The sequence below is a fragment of the Rhinolophus sinicus genome, linkage group LG06, assembly GCF_036562045.2.
Source record: "Rhinolophus sinicus isolate RSC01 linkage group LG06, ASM3656204v1, whole genome shotgun sequence".
NCBI classification, from domain to species: Eukaryota; Metazoa; Chordata; class Mammalia; order Chiroptera; family Rhinolophidae; genus Rhinolophus; species Rhinolophus sinicus.
The window spans coordinates 104,264,423-104,278,583 of NC_133756.1; the positions used below are offsets into that span (position 1 = coordinate 104,264,423).

At 36.5% G+C, this 14,161-nt stretch overlaps 1 protein-coding gene across 6 annotated transcripts in view; it reads right to left on the reverse strand.

Moving 5' to 3' along the window:
- The window catches only part of FAT3 (FAT atypical cadherin 3), a 633,732-nt gene that overhangs the window by 155,173 nt on the left and 464,398 nt on the right, over positions 1-14,161 (reverse strand). The gene's annotated exons all lie outside the window — the stretch shown is intronic.

Genomic DNA, 14,161 nt, shown 5'->3' on the forward strand with positions numbered 1-14,161 from the left:
AGAGTAGAAGATCAACATACCGGGGGTGCCAAAAAATATATATATATAAGTGGACACTTTGGTCAGCATTGCTCAAGCAGTAGTTCACCGTAATCAGAAGTGTCTGGATGCTGATGGTAACCACTCTGAGCACCTCCTGTAATTGCAGAGGTCAAACGTGACTTGTATTAATCTTTTGTTATCCAATATATATATTGAGTATTACAATTTTAATACACTTTTCCTTTCTTAACATGTGTATGCATTTTTTGACACCCTCCGTATACATGTGGTGCCAGCTGACATCCTCTTATTGAACTGCTAAAGCAAATGTCACTTAGCTTTAGGGTTCAGTTCAAAGGACTGACTTTTCTACCTTACTTCCCTGGGTAAGGTCAGGCTCTGCTCCCTCTAGTGCTTTTATAGCCCTTGGTACAGACTTCTATTTGAGCCTACACACGCTCATTGTCATGTTTGCTTGACTTGCCCCAATAAGAACTTCTTGTGTCCCCAATATTGAATACAATGACTGATACATATTAGGTACTCAGGTATATGGGGGTCCCACTGACATAAGTGACAACAAATTGAACCTCAGCCTGCTTCTCTCTCCCCACCAGAAACTACCTTTTTCTCCTGAAGAAGTGAGTAGACTCCTATACACTCCCATACACAGGGTCCAGTTATTAAGAACTCTCACCATAATAAATGAGTGATGTTCCCCTATGCATTAAAATATCAGACACTCATAGCATGCTTTGGAGGATGGAAATTTTCACACTGCTTCCAAAGGTGTCAATTTAGCACAAGGGAGTTACAGAACATCCTGGCTTATTAGATGGCAGTGCCTATTAAGCAGATACTTCCCAGAAAAGAAAGTGTATTTATAAGTACTGCTCTGTTAATCAAATGCCATGCAAAAACAACTGCTTAACATCACAAAAACTTCTTTCAAAAACTGACATAAAAACCATGAAGAAGCATTTACTGACTCTTAAAACAATCATCTATGTTTGGATGATTCCCACATCTATATCTTTAGCTTTAATTTCTTGCACATGCTTTTACCACATATATCTAAGGCCCAAATGGGAAGTTGCATTGTTTTGGCTCCTTGCAACTAAAACATACACCACACTCAACTTGCCATCTTCTCTCTCAAACCATCTTCTCTCAAACCACATGTGCCTATTTCATCCAGGAACCACCAAGCTCTCATTTACCCAAGCTGACAGTTAGTTGTAGGACCTCCCCTCTCCTTTTCATACTGTTGGTTCTTCTTCCAGAAGACTGGAACCCACCTCTTCATTTCTGCTTCTATCGTTCTCACCTCACCTCGTCTATAGTTTGATAATTAAATAACAATCGCATTATCTGGTACTCAGCCTCAAGCCTTGACCTCACCAAGACATTGTGCACAGGGTGCTAAAACACGGTCACTTTGCAGATTAGAGACCCACCGCGATTATCAAATTCCATCATAGTTTTGCCTCATTCTACTTATTCCAATTGGCTTCCTGAACTTTTGAACATGGTCCTTGGGCTAGTAATTCCAGAATATTCCAAGTTCACTTGAGTCCTTGCTTCAAACTTCCAGGAACACAGAACTATTTTATTCATCTGTTAAGTGGTTATCAAGCACTCTGTTTCTTTCAGTGGCTTCCAGTTGTAGGCGAACTCTGATAAGGCGCACAAAGCCTGCTGACATCCAGCTTTGCCCCTCAGTCTTCATTACGCTTGTATTCCCACTGTCCCTAACCTTTCTGCACTCCATGTCTCACCTTTCTCTGGGTTCCAGTCAACCATCTGCCCCTCAATAATGTGCTGTTTTTTTTTTTATGTCTGGAACACCCTGCTCAGTTTCTTCCTGAGACTAACTTGCAATAATTTTTAACGTTAAATTCAGTGGTTTTTCTCCTCAGGGAAGCTGTTTTTCTTCACCTCTCTACCCTCCAAGTCAAGTAAACCTGCTGTGTGATCCCTTGGATGGAACTTATTATAACTATCCTGGAAAGTTTGTTCACTGTCCATTTTCTCCTCACCAAATCATGAGCTCTTTGAGGGAAACAACAATATTTTATTCATCCTAGTGTCCCTAGACACATAGCAGACACTCAAATATGCTTACTGAATGAGTGACTGTGTGAATGATGGACAAAAAAATACCTGTTCAAATTCCATCTTACTTTCAGGAGCATAGATTGAGTCATTTCACTTCCAGAAGGTCCTCCTCTATGATGCAAATTCTATTTCAATCTTCCAATGAATAGATTCCTATAGCATCCAACCATTATCTGATTATAATTAAATTGTGTATAGCCTTTACTCAAGTCTTGCTTTCTTATTCCTGAAAGACAGGTCCCTTACACCCTTCCGGAAATGATACACCTATCATAAGATACAATTAGTAAACTGATGAATTAGCTGGATGAAAAATAGATCCCCAGATGACAAAAGTAAAACCAATGGAAAACACAACACTGAAGTCAGAAGGCACAGATTCTGAGGAAGGTGACAGGGAGCTACAAGCAACTGGAATTTATGATCTATAACTTGAGTATGAAACTGTAAACAATACAATTAAAATCATTTATTCAACAAACATTTATTCTGTGATTTTTATGTGTTGCCATTATGCTAGGTACTGGCATTATACCCTAATTTAATTTACTAACAGGACCAAAACAACACTCTTAAATTATAAAAAAAGAAATAAACAAACAACAAATCCTATTATACTAGAGCTATAAAGAAAGAATACAGATGAAGAGAAACCAACTGTAAACTTCGGGGTCTTCTTACTGTCCTAAGTGCTTTTTAATCCCCCAAAACAATGAAGCTAAGGCCTCACAGAAATCCTTAACCTAGCAGCGAGCAAGCCACTTTCATTACCATAGATTTGAGGTGATATGAAAGCCATTTGCTAGGCAAGGTTACCAAGAAGAAGTAAGAGGGAATCCAGATTACGGAAATGATGCTGGACCTCCTGGTTTAAAAGTACGTTTTGTAAAGCCTGCATCTTTGTGCTCTTTAGTGGGAAAAGAGCTGGGCACTTCTGTGAGATGAAGAAGATCTGTGCTGTTGATCTGTGCCAGCGTTTCTTAACATGAGCAATACTGACATTGGGGGGGCGGGTCACATAATTCTTCATTGTGGGGTGTATCTTGTGCATTGGGGGATGTTCAGCAGCATTCCTGGCCTCTACCCACTAGGTGTCCCTCCTCTCCAGGCTCCTCTACCCCTTGCTATTGTGACAACCCCAAAATGTCTCCAGACATTACCAAGTATTACCTGGGGGCAAAATGGCCCCTAGTTGAGAACCAGTGAGATCTATGCGATGCTTTGGAAATATTTCTGGTTTAAGAATAACTGGGCAGCAAACCATGAATTAGTTTTCTCATATGCATTTCCATATTCAATAAACACATATTTCCTCTCTTAATGATTTTGACTAGAGTTTTTTCTAACATAGCTATTTACAAGTTATATATGGGTAGATAAGTCTTCACATTGTACATGCAGCTTCATCTCTGGTCTTCCATTTATCTTTTTAAAAACAAATTCTAAATATTCATGACTTCTCTTATTATGGATAACTTATCTTCTAGAATTAGTTAAGATAAAACATTGGTGATCTCAACTCTAGACTCTGATAATCTTTATGTTCCTAAAAACAGACTGCCTGGGAGTAAAAGCCCTGGAATACTGCTGCAAAATAAAGGCACCCTCTGAAAGTGTCAGAGACCCAAAGGCCACATCTAATGAGTTTTAGGTGCTCACTCCTGTATACGAGGTCAGACAATTACATTTGCGAACTCGTCCTAGAAAAAGTGCTACATACCTCATTGCTGAATATCACTACAGTCACCTTTGAAATTCTCCCTTAGGGAAGCTATTCACTGATGCCACAACCTAGTCCACCCTTGAGAGCAATTTTGGAATTCTTTTGCTGGAATGGCCATCAGAGCTGTTGTTTTATTACCCTTGATGTCCTGAATGTCATCACAATGTCTTCCATGTCATCACAATGTCTTCCTTTCAATATTTCCTTTATCTTCAGGTAAAGAAAGAAGTCATTGGGGGCCAGATCAGGTGAGTAGGGAGGGTGTTCCAATACAGTCACTTGTTTACTGGTTAAAAACTCCCTCATACACGGTGCTGCGTGAGCTATCGTGTTTCCTTGAGAGTAAGACCTAGCCGGACAATGAGCGCTAATGTGTCTTTTGGAGCAAAAATTAATATAAGATCCGGTCTTTATAATATAATACCCGGTCTTATATTAATTTTTGCTCCAAAAGATGCATTAGAGCTCATTGTCTTATTTTCGGGGAAACACGGTAGTGCATTGTCGTGATGCAAGAGCTACAAATTGTTGGCAAAAAGTTCAGGTCATTTTTGTCTAACTTTTTCATGCAGCCTTTTTAGCACTTCCAAATAGTAAACTTGGTTAACGGTCCAGTTATTCATAATGAATAATCCCTCTGATATCAAAAATGGTTAGCAATAGCATTGCAACAAGTTAGCGAATTTAATTGTCAGACCTCATGGAGGCACAGAAATGCCATGAATGGCCAGCATGTTCTCCCAAAGGCTGAGAACCCTGAGGTGTACAGCAGGTGACAGGGAACTGCAAGAATCCACAAGAGAAGAGAAGAAAAGGAAAGGGAACTGGGGAGATCAGCAAGGGAACTGGGGAGATCAGCGTTAGCGGGGGCACCGGCGAGCAGTCACAGAATAGCAAGCAGCAGGCAGAGAGCGGCCAGGAGCCTACAGGTGAGACACGCGACAGAACTGCATGGGAAGTTTAGGATTTCGCCTTAAGGACAAACATCATCTCTAGTATGTGTGAGGAAAACAGAAAGGGCCCCTACACAAGATGAACACAACAGACTTTAAAGAACGTCAGTCCCTGCTCCTCCCAGGGCTCACTTGGCCTTGGTCTGCACCTGCTCCTGCAGCCCAACTGCATCACCGCAACACCTGGTGTGGTGAAGACGCTCAGCTGTTCCTCTGGTCCATTTTGGCAGGCAGACTGCGTTCTCTATTTTACAGAATTTTCAATTACAAAACAAGTAAAAATAAAAAGTGCTAGCTACCACATCCTCCTCTCATTTCACATCATGCCTGTATTTTAAAAACACTATTACACTGTGCCTTTTATTTTAAGCACGACTATGACTCTAGCTAAATAATTATTCATGTAACTTTTATTTAATATTTGTCTACCCTGATAGACTGTAACTCCCATAACTTTAGGGGCAACGTTTGTCTCAGTCACCACTATGTACCCAATTTCCTAGCCAGTAACTTCCGGCACTCAATATTTATTTATGGTTTTAATAAGTCTTTCATTATCCAGTTTGTTCTTTCTCTGAGGGAACTGGGTATCAAAAGAAAGCTAAATTGCTAAAGATCAATATGCTGAAATAAAGTGTTCAGAATGACCAGTTTGCCAAAGCTGATGTGCTAAAAATCAATGCACTAAATTTACCAAAACATTTTTTTTTCTTGTAACTCTTTACAAAGTTAGTGAAAATTCATATTACATTAGGTGGTTTTAATAGTTTTTAAAGATTTTAGGGAAGCATTTGATGACTATTTTTCCATTTTGTCTTAAGAACAGCATTTTAGTGAATGTTCATTCTATTGAGAGTTACAAACCAGAGTTATTTCGACTACAATAGATTTAACATTTGATAATACCCTGATCTTTTGAGTAATCCCATCCTATTTTCTTTCTATCGCAATGGAGGATTTTCACTTTGCATGTTGAATCTGTCGGCCGATTGCTACCAAGTTGACATCTCCCATTTATTATATGTCCTAGTTGCTAGGTAATAACAAATGAGCTTATCATTTGAGAGGCGATGGTTTTAGACATTTTAGAATTCTTTAGTTGTCTTTGAACGTCATTTACTATTATTCTCGAGTTTAACCATTCTTATATTTTAACCAGCGTGACTTATCAGCCTTAATTTGGTGCTTCTGACAACTCGTTAAATTTTATCATATCATGAGTGAAGAGGTTGTTTTGGGCATCTGAGTACTTCCATCCATTGTCATTAAAAATGTTTAATAAGTTTTGCTTTGTCTTGTGCACCTGAAACTAATAAAAAAAAAGTAAAAAAAAAATGTTTAAAATTTTAGGCGTTTTATCATTCTTTCACTAATGACTTGAAGGGTATATCAGCTTAAGATTTGTATTTCTAACAATGAATAACCAATATTTCACCACTTCCTGTTGATATGGTTGCTTGGGATCTTTCCTCAGCAAATTCATATGAATGATAAATATATGGGAAACTAATGTCATCCTGAATTGTGGTTGGTTCTTGACTATAAAAGATGCTTATGAAGATTAAACATATTGATAAGAAAATTAAACTACCTGTGACCCTTATTTTTTGAGAAATTAAATACCTTTAAAATGCTGGATATAGAAAATAAAAAACCCTGAACTAGAATTTCCTAGGTATTGTCAGAGCTATTAAAACAATTTCATCTAATCTGGAGTTCTATAAACTCTGTAGCTGGTATTTTAGTAAATTTGATGAAGTAACTTAAAGCGCTAGATAGCAGAGTCATTTTTGTAATTGAATAATTTAAAACTTTTTAAAAAATAGAAATTTTTTAAAATTAAAAATATACACAGTCTACTTATAGAAGGATAATGGAAAGATGGAAATTCTCTCCAGTGTGGTACCCTGGCAAGTCTTTTGCCACTATTCCACTCTCAACTCATTAGACAGAAATGTTGAAAAGGAGTCTCTATGTAAGCATATCAACCTAAAGATTATAGTAAAGAAAACTGATCTCTGCTTTGAAGAAAAAATGAAAGCTTTTTATAATCCTAAATTTGCATGCTACTAAGAAACTTGTCTAGCACTTTTATTAGAAAAATCTCAATGGTATCAGAGGCAACAGATTACAGAAAGAAAATGGCCATTTAAGATACTTTTTGAGATGCTAGCCTTTTATATCTATAGTAACAGTTTTTTGTTTTTTGTTTTAAAAACACACACTTCTAAAGTAAAACTGTCTCTTTTTTATTTTCTTTTATCAGGTAGCTTGAAAGAGGCATTTAATTTGATACCATAACACTGTGTTTATAGAAAACGGATGCCTAGGGATAGAAAATCAAACTGAACCCTACACTTTGATTAGGTAGTTGGAGGACAGATTTTTGTGTTTGTGACCCAAGCTTAAACATGAAGAAGATTTTCAAAGTTGGATTGTAAAAAAAAACAAAAAACACAACGTTTAATGTCTATGGACAAAGATCTTTTTGGTTCTGATGTAACTAAGGTCAAATGAAGTGGTTTTTCTGGCTAGACCTGGGCATTCTGCTCTCCACCTATAAGGAGGAGGCCCCTCTTTTAGGGACAGTTGAAAGTGGGATAATGATCTTACAGTTTTAACAAGGCTGTGAGGTCACATTTAGCAATTTCCCACCAAGATTGCATATTTTATTAATTTCTTTTCTAACATTAGTCAATAGGGTTTAGGGGGTATTATTTCCCACTCTTGTCTCATTGTGTTTCTTCTTGTGTTCCATGTGAAGGCTTTCGTCTACTCCCAAACTTTTCCTACCGTTGTGAGAAAAGTTCTAGCTATCAATTGACTAGAATTAGAACATTAGTCATCATGTAGTCAATTCTCAGTAACTGAATGTGTACTAACCATGGCATAATTTTAATGCCATCTTGGGTTCCCTCCCCCGCTCAAACCCCGCTCCACTGGCAATAGGCTCCCATTTAATGGTGTGTAATTTAGTAACACAAAAAATATTCATGTTAGATAAATCTGTGGCAAAATTCAAAAGCAAAATGTAACCAATTTTAGTAATAGCTACTATTATTCCTGTCATTTTGAGTAGGGCGATTAATCCAAAATTTAATATACATGTAATATTATGACTGTGTATTTAACAACACCCAGGGCCCAATCACCTTCATTATCAGGCTTACTTTAATTGAAATGGAAGGATAGCACTAAACCAGATTCAGGTAGCTTGTTTTTTATAGTAGGTTGTGAAAAATAGCCACAAAATGTTATAGCTCCCTGTAGTAAGAGGTGAATTCTATTTTTTGAATCTGGGCTGACTTGGTATTCTGGGCTGAATGTTTGTGTCCCCCAAACCATCTCCAATTCATATGTTGAAATCTAATCCCCATTGTGAAGATATCAGGAGGGGCCTTTGGGAGGTGATTAGGTAATGAAGGTAGAACTCTCATGAATGGGATCAATGCCCTTTTAAGAAGAGACCAGGGAGCTAGTTGGCTCTATTTCCTTTATGTGAGGATACAATAAATTGGCAATCTGCAACCCAGAAGAGGGTTCTCACCAGACCTCAACCATGCTTGTGATCTTGAACTTTATAACCAGTCAGTGGCACTTTGTTATAGAAACCCAAGCTGATTAACACACTTGGTGACTTGCTTTGGTAAAATGTAATGGAAATGACTCTGATAAGTTGTGATTCTGAGCCTCAAAAGGCTTTGTGGTTCCTGTTCTTGCTACCCTTACATCCTGAAGTCACTGTGTGACCAATTTTCCAGATTGGTCACGTGGCCACGTGGAGGAGAATCAAGCAGCTCAGATGCCAGCCTGCCAATTGTCATACATATGAATGAGTCTGTCCTATATCAACTAAGCTTCTCGTCAACTAACCACAATTTCTTGAAAAAGCCCAGTAGAGATCAACTGAGCCAGCCCAGACAAGAATCACTCAGCAATCCACAACACTGTGAGCTAAATAAAATGATGATTGCTTTAAGACACTAAGTTTTGTTATGCGGCAACAGGTTACTGATGCAACTGTGTTTTATATTTACACCTTTGGCTCTCCAGGAGCAGTCCTTATCAAAGTGGAACTCAATAAACACCTGCCAGTTGGCATGAGCTTCAAGGATTCAGCATTTATATGTCATAAGATGGGGCCACAGGAACAAGCAAGACACAACTTTCAAAAATTTCCTTGGGCAGTTGATGTTTACTCCTTTAATGTTGGAATTACTATTTGTTTCCACTGAAGGTTTATTAGGATCACTGATGCCTTTAAAAATAATGTAAATTAAACCATTATTTCATTATTTAACCAGGGCACAGCTTAAAAAAAATCAGCTTTATTGAGATCTAATTTAATGCCATAAAGTTCATCTGTTTAAAGTAAAATTAAATGGCTTTTAGTATATTTACAAAGCTGTACAATCACCAAAACCTAATTTTTGAACATTTTCATTACCCTAAATGGGCCATGGCTTTTTACTTCATATTTTTCTTTCAGTGATAGCTGATAAGGCCCTTTACCATCTCATTTAATTTGTAATAATAACATATTTCCTGTATTTGCCCAATCAGCTCATATTGCAACACATGCAGTGTGCCTTGTTACTAACACCATATTATGGCATTTGGAATCTGGGACTATCAGACAGAAATCCTAAGAGGATAACAAATGCTGAGCTCAAATATTATTTGCATTAAAGGAGCTTATTCAGCAGATTTTGAATTTGAAGTTCTGGTGTCGTTTAATAATAACTCATTGTTAAATGCAAAAAAAATTAAGCTAATTTAGATGGCTATAAAGACACTTCAAATTGTTATTAATAAGATGAAGAAGAGTTAAGTTCTAGAAGCTCGAGTGTGGACTCTAGAAATGGGGATAAAAAAATGGAATAAATGAATAGAATTAGGAAACACTTTCACTACTCTTTCACCCAGTGTGTAATAACTGTCAGCTCAAAAGTCTTTTTTTATCAAATGCTTCATGGTTCAGTATCTCAAAACACGGTTTCAATGAAAGCATATTTCCAATTGTATGGTCAAAAATGGCAGCAGAATAGATTCATCTTACAGAAACTAACTCTATAGCTCACCTTGTGTGTACCTACCTATTTCCTAAAGAAAAGGTTAGTCGGATTACATTTTAAATTATAGGTTAAAACAACTCTATTAGCAGTGGGTTCTTGTTTCTTTTCTTTTCTTTTCTTTTTTTAGAGAATATCTAGTTCAATTTATTTATTTTTCTTTTTTTAAATTTCTTTTTTAAATTTATTGGGGTGACAATTGTTAGTAAAATTACATAGATTTCAGGTGTACAATTCTGTATTACATCATCTATAAATCCCATTGTGTGTTCACCACCCAGAGTCAGTTCTCCGTCCATCACCATATATTTGATCCCCCTTACCCTCATCTCCCACCCCCCACCCCCCTTACCCTCTGGTAACCACTAAACTATTGTCTGTGTCTATGAGTTTCTGTTTCTCATTTGTTTGTCTTGTATCAAGCTCTAGGTAAAAGAAGACAATTTATTCCATTGTTTTAAAGATGTTAAAGTGCTCCTGGAGAGCAATCAGTAAATATTCCACAACAGTTTTTAGGGCCTAAGAATTAGGCATTATGCTAAGCAGTGAGAGGATACAGATGAAAATCAGCCTCTTATTCTATTTAAACGATATACTCTGGGATAACTTTGGAAAGTGGATGTATTTCAAACTCTAGGTCACTATATTCTACAAGTTCTGGTCATAAATGATATTAATTAAGCCCCTATGGTGTTAAAAAAACAAAACAAAACAAAACACCTGAAAGGAGAGTAATGCAACAACCATTTATTGACCACTGAAAATGTGCTAAGGGAGACGTAAGTGTGAATAACACTCTAACTCTGGTGGAGTAACCTCATAGCATCATTCTCAGCTCCTCGCTAAGCACCGCATTTCCCTTAAACAGAGGAAGGACGACGGAAAGTTAAGTCTCACTCTGACTTTTTCCAGTGTGTCTCAGGAGTAAGATCCATTTATTAATTACTAATGCCATACTTACTTCTAAAGACTTGAGGAGAATTAACAGAAAGAGTGTGCGTGTGTGTATACATATATCATTACAATTATATATATATATATGTAAAAAAGCAAGAGCTGGGAGTGTGGGTGTGATAGGAATAATAATATGAGAAAATCTAGGATAAGGAAGCTACTGCTGTTTAGCAAAATAGTTTCCTCTGTAATAGAGCAGGAAACGCTCCCTGGCCCCAGCTCTAAACTCTGAGATCCTGCTGCATGGGTCTTTCCTCGGGAACAGTGAACAAACTAGAGGACAGTGTTCTGAGCAGTACTTTTATAAAATATTCAGACAAGTGGACATGGCGTGTAATATAATAACTGCAATAAAAATGAAGAACATAATGCTGTAAAAATATTTCCATGGGAAGCCAGAGTAACTCAATTCAGGTACACGGGGCTCTGCCAATCGGACTTGATATAAAGATATAGCTCAAAGCACAGAGAAGAACCAAAGGCTAACATTTCTCAGCCATTCCTTTGTGGGCATCAATTTATAGGCGATGCAGAGCAGGTCCGTCAAACTTAAGATGATTAGAATTCCCTGCATCACATCTGTTCTCTGATGGGACTCTAGGCATCAAGACTGGATACAGGGAAACTAATGTTCACTTGTACTTACTGAGCACCTACTATGTGTTAAGCAGTAATTTAGAGGCTAGAGATTCAGTGCAGAACAATATAGACTGGGTCTCAAGCATTAATCAGTTTATAATCTGGAGAGGGTAGAGAAGGTAGAGAAACAAATAATAAATAAATAATTTCCCCCCAATATTCTCAAGAGAAAATTTTGGCGAAAACGTACTGAACCATTCCCATACGGATTAAAATGTATATGTACACTGTCATTATATGCTTAGAGCTGAGTAATAGTTCTTAAATCAATAATCATTTCCAAATTTTAAAACATCACTTTTGATCAAAATGAATGACAACAATGGATCTACATAATAAACTCAGGATGGAAATTAAGTATTGAATTGCGGTGAGTTAATACAATAATATGTACCTGATTAATCATTCTTAGCATTTTAATTTACTGCTGCCATTACCTCATAAAATTATCACTTTAGACTTTGTTTCATTTACATTCTATAGCCACACCTGAAAAACATGTCTTATAATAGAACACTAGGCAGATTTTACTTTACTGTTGCATTCTGCTATAACTGAGATAACATATACTAACCTAAAAAATAACAGGATTTTTGTCTGAAATCCTTTATTCTAAAATCTAGCTTACTGAAAGGCAAGGGCAATTCCAAGTTAGCCATAGAAAGAGGCTCCTTTCTTTTTATTGATTTAATTACCCTAATATTTTTATTTGTATTTATTTTTTAATTTTTATTAAATTTATTGGGGTGACATTTGTTAATAAAATTGTATAGGCTCAAGTTACAATTCTATAATACATCATTTGTATATTGGATTGTGTGTTCACTATCCAAAGTCAAATCTCCTTCCGTCACCATATATTTGACCCCCTTTATCCTTTTCTTCCTCCTTCCCACCCCCCTTTTCCTCTGGCAACCACTAGACTGTTGTCTGTATATATGAGTTTTTGTCTATTTGTTTGTTTGTTTGTATTATTCATTTGTTGCTTTCAGTTTTATATCCTACATATGTGTGGAATCATATGGTTCTTCGGTTTTTCTGTTTGACTTATTTTGCTTAGCATAATATTCTCAAGATCTACCCATGTCATCACAACTGGCAGTATTTCATCTTTTCTTATGGCTGAGTAATATTCCATTGTATATATGTACCACATCCTCCTAATATTTTGATCTGTATAATTAAAAGCATTTGCAATATTTAAGTACTTACTGTCCAAACTTGTTTTTTATTGATATAGTTGAACTTCACAACAGTTTCATAAAATACTATGAACAGAGCTTTCAGATACAGAAAAAAAAGCAAATTTCAACATATTAACCAGATTGAAGCATGTAAAAGATCCAATGATAAACACATGGATAACATACTAATGCTATCTAATTTACCCACTTCATATTCTGTCATAAAATATTAGTAAACATCAATTTGAAATTTGGTGAATGGACTTGATTCCTGATTTATGTATAAGAGATGACACACCCTTTGCATGTATATGGTTAACTTTACTGGTTGTGTTACAGTACGTTTAGACAACTTTGATATTTGTATACATTTACTACCTATAGCACAGTAAATAATGGTTGGTACTACATTCTCTTAATTTGCTCTATGAACTTAGAAAGCACTAATGAATTAACAAGATGGGTCACTGAGGGACCAAAATTCCTTACTATTCACATTACTTTTCCCATAAAAAGCTTCAAATATAATTTGAATAATAAAAACAGTTTTCAAGGCAACCTTCTCAGCATAATTTACAGAAGCAGATTTAAATAGAAGACTCAATAACTAAGTTAATACTAAAAAACACAATTAACTAGGAATTATTTCTCTTTTCCTACCTTGATATAAAAAGATAGTGGCCTTAGCAAGAGGTTGAAATGCCACTAGGAGTCCCATAAGCACAAGAGACAACCCAGACAAAGAGATGGAAAATATCTCCTCATTCACATATTTTAACATGTTCAGATTTAAAAGAAGGGGGTTGAGAGTGGTATATGTTAATGCTTTTTATTTGTTTGCCATCATAACTCTGAGTGGGTATGAACAACTCCAGAGGTTTCAGAAAGTAATTCTGCAGAGCTAGTGTGGCCATTATCAGGATGATGACACAAAATTGTAGAAAAGGAGTTGACACAGGTACTAAACTTACAGATCGTGGGTTCAAAGACGATTTTATGAATTTGATCTTAAAGGCAAGGGAAGTAAAAGTTAAAATAAATGAATGGGACTATATCAAACTAAAAAGCTTCTGCACAGCAAAAGAAATCACTGACAGAATAAAGAGGCAACCAACTGAATGGGAGAAGATATTTGTAAACAGTGCCTCCAATAAGGGGCTAATATCCAAAATATATAAGAAATTCATACAACTCAACAACAAAAAGACAAACAATCCAATTAAAAAATGGGCAGAGGACCTGAATAGACATTTTTTCAAAGAGGACATACAGATGGCCAATAGACATATGAAAAGATGCTCAACATCACTAATCATCAGAGAAACGCAAATCAAAACCACAATGAGATATCACCTCACCCCAATCAGAATGGCTATCATCAACAAGACAAATAATAACAAATGTTGGAGAGGCTGTGGAGAAAAAGGTACCCTCATACACTGTTGGTGGGAATGCAGATTGGTGCAGCCGCTATGGAAGGCAGTGTGGAGGTTCCTCAAAAAATTAGCACCATCACCAACAGTCAATGTTATAGGA